Below are 7,880 nucleotides of genomic sequence, written 5' to 3'. Positions count from 1 at the left end.
AGAATCATAGAGAAAAATCTCAAATACTATGATCACTCAATAAATAAGACTGGTGAAACAAATTTATATCAATTACAGAATTGTATATCAATATGAAACTTCAGTACCACTGTGAAAGTCACATCATGTTCAGCAGTTCCTAAATGGTCACAGCTTAACAAACTATTCAGGATTGGGGATGTTTTTTTGTGGGGGGACCCTTCTGTCTATCCTCTGTCTCAAGTTAAAACCTTCAACAACATCCCTGGCAGGTGTTAAGCAATAGAGAGACTACAGTCCACAGCTCTCAATCCATTGTTTTAAAAAGAGTGATAGAAAATTTTATCTTACCAACATCTAACCCCTTCTATTATCTAGTAACTGTCTTAGTTTTGTCTTCTGAGACAACAAAAATAACTCAGCTCTTTCATTAATATAACTGGTGTCCTGTCTCTCTTCTTCCTATCTTCTTATCTTCTCCAAGCAAACACTCTTCATTTGTTTAGCTGCCCAGGAGACTCAAATGGTGAAGTCATCATCAGCCTGATTGCTTTCTTAAAATCAATAAATATTTTCATATTTTATGTCTCTTGAAAAAAAACTTTTTTCCAATAATTTAGTTTCTCTGAAATTATTCCATTTCATCTTATCACTTCAGTTTCTTTTCTCGAAGGTTCCAAGGTTTAAGTGAAGTAGACATCTGTTTATCTGGCATTACTTGCAAATTTTTCCCTTCATTTGGGGAATAACCATACCAATTTGACTTACATTGAAAATGCAACTCTAACTCAATACCATTCAGACTTTATAGACATAGACACAGACACAGACACAAAGACACAGACAAAGACATAGCCATAGACATAGTCACAAACACAAACACAGACATACACAGACAGATCTAGATATGTAAATCTAGATCTACATATAAATACACAGAGAGATCTTTATATATACACTAGAGGCCTGGCGCTCGAAATACGTGCACCTGTGGGCCCTGCCCTCCAGTCCCCCAATATTCATGTATTTTTGTATATGTGCATATGTATGCATATTTTGTGGGTGTTTTTTTTTTGTTAATCCTCACCTGAGGACATTTTTCATTGATTTTTAGAGTAGAAGGGAAGGTGAGAGACAGAGAGAGAAACATGGATGTGAGAAAGACACATCAATTGGTTGCCTCCTGCACATGCCCCAACCGAATCTGGCCGAAACAGCACCACTGACAGCTGACAGGGCCAACTGCTGGTGGCCTGCTAGGGCTCAGGCGTTGAGCGTATGGCGATTTTCTGTTTCTGTTTCCACTTCTGGTAGACGTCCCGCTTGTAGGAATTGCTGATATAGTGACCACTTTCTATCTTGATATTCTTCTTGTCCTCCTGTCCTGACTGTCCCACAAACCACTTCTTCCGGTCCCACTTGAGCTGCTGCCAGCCCATGGTCAGTTTCTGGGCCTCGTCCCCCATCAGGTTTAGGACAACGCCAGCCACCTGCTGCTCAAAGGTGCCCCTGTCCCCACCAACACTCAGGCCCTGTTCACTTTTGAAGTCCTTGGGCTGATAGGGGACATAGAAATCCTGGTCCAGTGACCAGGCCTCCTTCTTCTGCCTCTTGGCTCCCCGTTCAGGTCCTGGCTGCTGCCATTTCTGGCCCATGACCTCTGTGAAGATGTCCTCCACTCTCTCTCCCTCCTCCTCCTCCTCCTCCTCCTCCTCCTTTTCCTCCTCCTCCTCCTCCTCCTCCTCCTCCTCCTCCTCCTCCTCCTCCTCTTTCCCAGGCTGCTCCATCTGCCTTGCTGGGCAGCTCGGGGCTGGGCCAGCCAGGCCCTCCTGCCTTTCCTGCCGACACTGCTGGAAGCTGGTGATAGCCTTGCAGTCCTTCTGCCATTTGGCCCACATCACCTGGCTGCTCAGGTCCCAGCTGGAGGCGTTGATCTCAAAGATAGTCGCCCGGGATCGGTACTACTTGATGCTGTCCACCAGCCTCAGCTACTGCAGCTTCCTCCTCGAAGCTTGAGCTGAAGAGGAGGTGCAGGCCCAGCCCCATGAGGTCCAGCTCCTTGGCCCCTTTGATGGACTCTGGTGAGGGCACCGGCCATGAGCGCGGTACTGCTGCTGGGCGTTGTTGGCCACGCGGCCCAGGCCCCACAGCTCCAGCGATGCCTCCAGGGTGTTCCCCAGGCCATAGTCCTCATCATTCACTATGCTCTGTGGCACCCGGCCCAGCACACTGTCCACGCCTGCCTACGGCACCTGAGGGCTCCTTGCGGGAGTGGGTGAGGGTGATGGCATGGCCCAGGAATAGGTACAGGTTCAGCAGGTAGGGGACCTCATCTGGGGCCACCAAGGAGTAGGCTGTGCCACTTCGGCCAACCCAGGCAACACAACCCACACAGTGCAGGAAGAGCTTGCCCTTGGATGGGAAGCTGAAGTTGATGACATTGTGCAGCAGCAGGATGTCCAGGCCCCAGGCTGCCAGGTCAGTCACCATGAGGGTGGAGCACTTGTCGTGGGTGAACTTGGCCAGGTTGATCTTGCAGGCTGTCTGGTTCAGGGCTCTGTAGATGTGGGTGCAGCTCACCTGCTGTGGTGGCCTCACCCCCAGAGGAGGTAGACACTCAATGCCTGAGCCAGGGATGGGGGGGCAGGGCCAGATCAGTGGTTGGCCACTGCAGTGTGTGTCGTAGCGACCAGTCCCAGTCATTCCCCTGTTTTGTCAATTTGCATAGTCATTCCCCTGTTTGGTCAATTTGCATATTAGCCTTTTATTATATAGGATATCCTTTTATATAGCTACTAGAGGCCCAGTACACGAATTCATGCACCAGTGGGGTCCCTGGGCCTGGCCTGCAGGATCAGGCTGAAATCGGCTCTCCAACATCCCCCAAGGGGTTCCGGATTGCTAGAGGACACAGGCCAGGCCAAGGGACCCCACTGGTACACAATCAGGGCTGGGAAGGGACGCAGGAGGTAGGCCAGCCAGGGAGGGACCGCGGGAGGGCTCCAGAGTGTGTCCGGCCCATCTTGCTCAGTCCCAATCAGCTGGACCCCAGCAGCAAGCTAACCTAATTGGAGTGTCTGCCCCTGGTAGTCATTACACATATAGCGACTAGTCGACCAGTCGACTGTCTGCACCCTGGTGGTCAGTGCATAACATAGTGAGCAGTTGAGTGGCCTTAGCATATCATTAGCATATTACGCTTTGATTTGTTGAATGGACAACCGGACACTTAGCATATTAGACTTTTATTATATAGGATGGGTAAATAGATATAGATGCAACATTTGACTTCTAACATACAGAACTAGATTTATCTTACTTTTTTATTTGTAAATTTATATCATTAATATATTATCATCGGTTCAAATTCGTTCTCTTTTTATGTTTTATTTTATTTCCTTTCCCCCCCCAAAGGCTTTTTTTTTCATGCTTCTGCTCTAGATATACCTCCCACAAATTTTATTTCTTATGTATATGCATATCAGTGTATAATATCTAGCAATGCTTTGTATATGTTTTATTATCTGCATAAATAGCATTGAGCTATAAAGCCATTTAGTTTATTGTTAATAATATTTTGATCTACGCACATTAATCTATATACAACTAGGTAATTTCTTTGAAATCCTGTGTACTAGGCCCTCATAAAAATATTTTGCACTTTGTTTTTCTATTTATTTATTTCTAGTTTGTTATCATCATTTTGCTACTCCAGGTAATGCTATCTTAACGTGCTCAAATGTGTTACTTTGTGTACTTGGGCAAGACATTTTCTCAAGCATACACTTAACTGTGCAATTGCAGGGCCTTCCAATATGCACACACTCAATTTCTCTCAATGCTGCAAAAATGTTATTCAAAATAGTTGCACCATTTTCTCTTCCACAGAAGCACGTGAAGGTTCCCATTTCTTTACATCCTCCCTACCCCCTTGGTTAATCTTATCTTGTCATTCTTTCTTCCCCAACAGTCACATATTAGTCACTGAAATGATTCCCATAATTTGAGTTTTGTTTTCTAATCTGTTGGTCATGGCTCTGATTATATTTTTTCCCCTCAGAAAGCAATTTTTCCCAACCAGTTTCAGGTCATGACTGACCGCCTGCATTATTTCTTATGTAATTCCACTTGAAATTTATCACTAGCTTTTCAAGGAAGAAAGGAGCAACTATATGGTGCAATTTCCGTGATAGCATTTCCTAAAAGCCTATGGAAATAGATCTTCATACTTCTCAAGCTCTTGCTAACAGCATTTTTCTCTAAATGATCTTTTATGATTTATCATTTTTTATTGAATGATTCCCTCACACCTCATTTCCTTCACTGTACATAATGCTATTTGACCAAGTATAACAAAAATTCCCCTAGCAAATGAAAAATAAAAGCAGCCGGAAAAACTAATTTTATTTTTCCAGCAATCACTTTGCCACTTCTTATGTAGCAGATGTGTAGAGGGGTCCCAACATCCTCAGCCAGTCTGGGGGTCTGGGGCATGTTCCCCTTTTACCTTGGAAGTGAAACAAAGGAAATAGCCCATCTTGTTAAACATTCATTCAGATTCCACTCTCTTTGCGATGGGCTTCCTGTAACTGCGACATAAAGTGCCAATTGAAACCAGCCCTGTCATAGAGACTTTCACAAAATATGAACAGTGCTAAATACCTTGAAGTGAATCGATTTCCACTGAAAGTGTTTTAACCTCCTTTTAGGTCAAGAAATAGCACTTTCCCGAGCTTCACTATAACCTGAGAATTAATCCTAAGAGGCAGGTGTGCACTGCAAACCTCATCTGTTCCGTGAAATTCATTGAAATACCTTTGTGTAGGAGTGTCCTGCCAGGCTGCGGTGCAGTTCTCAATGGCAATGGACGGATTACTCTGTGAGGGCATTCTCTCCCATTAGAGACTGCTCATCTGCTACTTCCAGTAAAAACATAATTAGGGTAGACCCAAGGGCAACATAAGATGTGAGCCTTTTTTAAATGTGTTAGACAGAATGGGCATTGGGTAAATTTGACAGATGAGCAAACTGAGGCTTTGAGAATTAAACAGGGAATCACAGCTGTGGTTACAATGACCCCTGAGCATGGAGCATAATCATGAAATGGAGGAGAAATCACCTGGAAAAGAGTGAAGTGACACAAAATGGTGGTTATTTCCAAACTGCCTATGTTCTGTATGGCATTTATAAGTGGGGGACTCCCATGTAAGAAACAGTAACAAGATGATGGTAAAAACTATTATCTCTAACAGTGAGTGCTTGCTATGTAATAGAGACTATTACTATGTCAGATACTTTATTATTTTATTTAACCCTTCCAACAGCCCTATGAATTAATGTTAATATACCCATTTTCGTGACAAAGAAACTCAAAGAATATATCAAGTAATCCCAGATCACATGAGGAGCAGAACTCAGCATAAAATCAATGCCAAGCACCAGTGCCTGTGCGCTCAAAACTACACACTCATGTCTTCATGACTCAAATAATACCACATAGAAGCCCCTCATAGCTTCTTGGAGAGAACAGTATCTATCCAAATACGGGGATATATCACTGTTCCCCACAACTTAGCCACCTGGAAGTTTCCCTCTTTTGCCCAGAGTCAATGGTCTACCCACATCTAGAGCCCTTATGTGTGTGTGGCTCAGTTTTCCTTTCTTTGCCAGTGCTAAAAGTGGAAGAGCAATCCATATTTTTTCTCTGATTTCACTCTTTATTAAATAACTAGAGGCCCGATGTACGACATTCATGCACTGAGGGGTGTGGGGGGCCCTCAGCCCGACCTGCACCCTCTCCAATCTGGGAGCCCTCAGGGACCCCTCTCCAATCCGGGAGTTCCTGTCTGTCTTTGCAATCATATGAGCGAATTGTCTGAGACCCCAACTCAGTTTGGTTTGTTGCTCACAGAATAATAGAGGCATTTTTTTTCTTTGCTTCATTAGTGGAAATTTCCTGGAAGTTTTAGGATATCTTCCCTTTAATTTTTCCTAGACACTCTGATTTTACTTATGTCTCTCACCTTTGCTTTCCCTCCATCCCCAGTAACTTGCTTCAGGCTCACTTTGCTCTAGTGTCTAAGAGATCCTTCTGCCACCAGAACTATGATTCCCAGCATTCCTGGTGCTCCCCGCGCTCTGGGCTTCCACTTCTGGTCCTTGGACTGCCACCAGAACTACTATTCCCAGAATTCCTGGTGCTCCCCACCCTCTTGGTTTTCCCTTCCTGCTCTGTCTCCTTACCATGGCCTCCCATTCTGCAAAGTCCTCCAAGCCACCAGCTCTCCTTCTCTGTTCTCCATCTGGTGGCTTGGGGAGCCAAGTTCCCCAAGCCACTCCACTCTCTGCCAGCTCTCCCACTCTGCTCTCCACCTGGCGGCTTGGGGGGAGCGACCAAGGGAGCCACGTCCCCCCAAGCCATCGGCTCTCCCACTCTGCTCTCTGCCCGGTGCCTGTGTGTTCAAATTTACCTGCCATCTTTGTTGGGTTAATTTGCATACTCACTCCTGATTGGCTGGTGAGCGTGGCAGAGGGACAGTCAATTTATATGTTTATCTTATATTATATAGGATATTAAACAATCATTTCAAAACTGAGACAGGGTTCACTGTGTAGAAAAATACCTTGACTTCTTTGTACGCTGGGCTCTGAAATACTTGTGCTAAGAAAAGCCCATCTTCCCAGCACTGACACCCACCGGTAGAGTGTGAATCAGCCCATGGAATGAAGTGTTGGCTGTATGAAATCAGTCAGTTCCTTGAACTCCACCCCCGATTCTAAGATGACTTTTGTTCTCTCTGGCACATTATGTCATTTTTTCCCCCTGAATGAGATGCATTTACTGATCACTAATATAATTCTTCATTTCTGGGTCAAGGGAGACTTTTTCTGACAGATTGGTTGAAGAAGGAATGGGAACAATTATTTATTTCGAAGGATGACTCAAACTCTCATGTTTTCATTTATTTTTTCCACTGTCCTAGCCAACATTCTGAAATGATGTCCTAAGAAGGCTATCGGGGCAAACAGACACAAGTTATCTCTGTGCTTTGCTGTCAGTTATACCTTTTTTTTTATTTGCTCATGAAAGAATAACTATTTCCTGGTCCATATGGAGGAATCTGGCAGAATGAGGAATATGTGTTGTACTTGGGAAAATAGAAATGAAAAACAATGAACTAAGGACAATGAGATGCTTATTCTCCAAACAACTGGGGAGATGAAGTATTGCAAGTCCAAATAAACAATGGCCATTTTCATATGGCAGGTGACAGTAGTGTACTATACTTTTTAAAGAACAAAGGACATGGCTCTGCTATCAGAGCAGGTCTATTGAAACCCAGAGGCATGGCTCACTCTACCATGACACAAGATATTGAAAGTCTCTGAAATGATGCTGCCACCACAGGTGTAAATCTAGCCCTAATGCAACTTCTAAGCACTTAGAATGAATAATAGGTACTATAAGGGCCAAATTTGGATAAAGCCAGGCACTGACACAAAGATGGGTGCTTGGCAGTGGCAGAATTGGATGGAGCACAGCTGGTTCCCCCTTCTCAGTTCTTAAAGGAAAACAACACAGGGCTTGAGGTTGCAGGCGCAGATTCCAGAATGCCTAGAATCAAATCTTGGCCCACCTTCCATTAGTTGCTGACTTTGAGATAGTTATTTAACCATATTGTTCCCTAAGCGTCTCATATAAAGAGATGGTATGCTGACAATAACAATAGCTATCACATAGGATTGCTGTGAGGAGTAGAGTTACCAGTGCATGAAAACCTCATAGAATAGCTAGAATTTATTAAATAAATATATAATACATGTAGCCTTCATATAATTATTAGATAATACTGAGGACTGGTGACTTGGAAAGGAATTTCTAAAATTATATGGACCAGATA

At 44.1% G+C, this 7,880-nt stretch overlaps 1 pseudogene; it reads right to left on the bottom strand.

The window, feature by feature from the left end:
• Positions 1-1,235: 1,235 nt before the first annotated feature.
• LOC102435918 lies at positions 1,236-2,682 on the bottom strand (annotated as a pseudogene).
• Positions 2,683-7,880: the final 5,198 nt, after the last annotated feature.

The sequence above is a fragment of the Myotis lucifugus genome, unplaced genomic scaffold (genome assembly GCF_000147115.1).
Source record: "Myotis lucifugus unplaced genomic scaffold, Myoluc2.0 scaffold_31, whole genome shotgun sequence".
NCBI classification, from domain to species: domain Eukaryota; kingdom Metazoa; phylum Chordata; class Mammalia; order Chiroptera; family Vespertilionidae; genus Myotis; species Myotis lucifugus.
The sequence above is the reverse complement of the archived record's forward strand: the minus strand, read 5'-3'. Positions and strand labels throughout refer to the sequence as shown.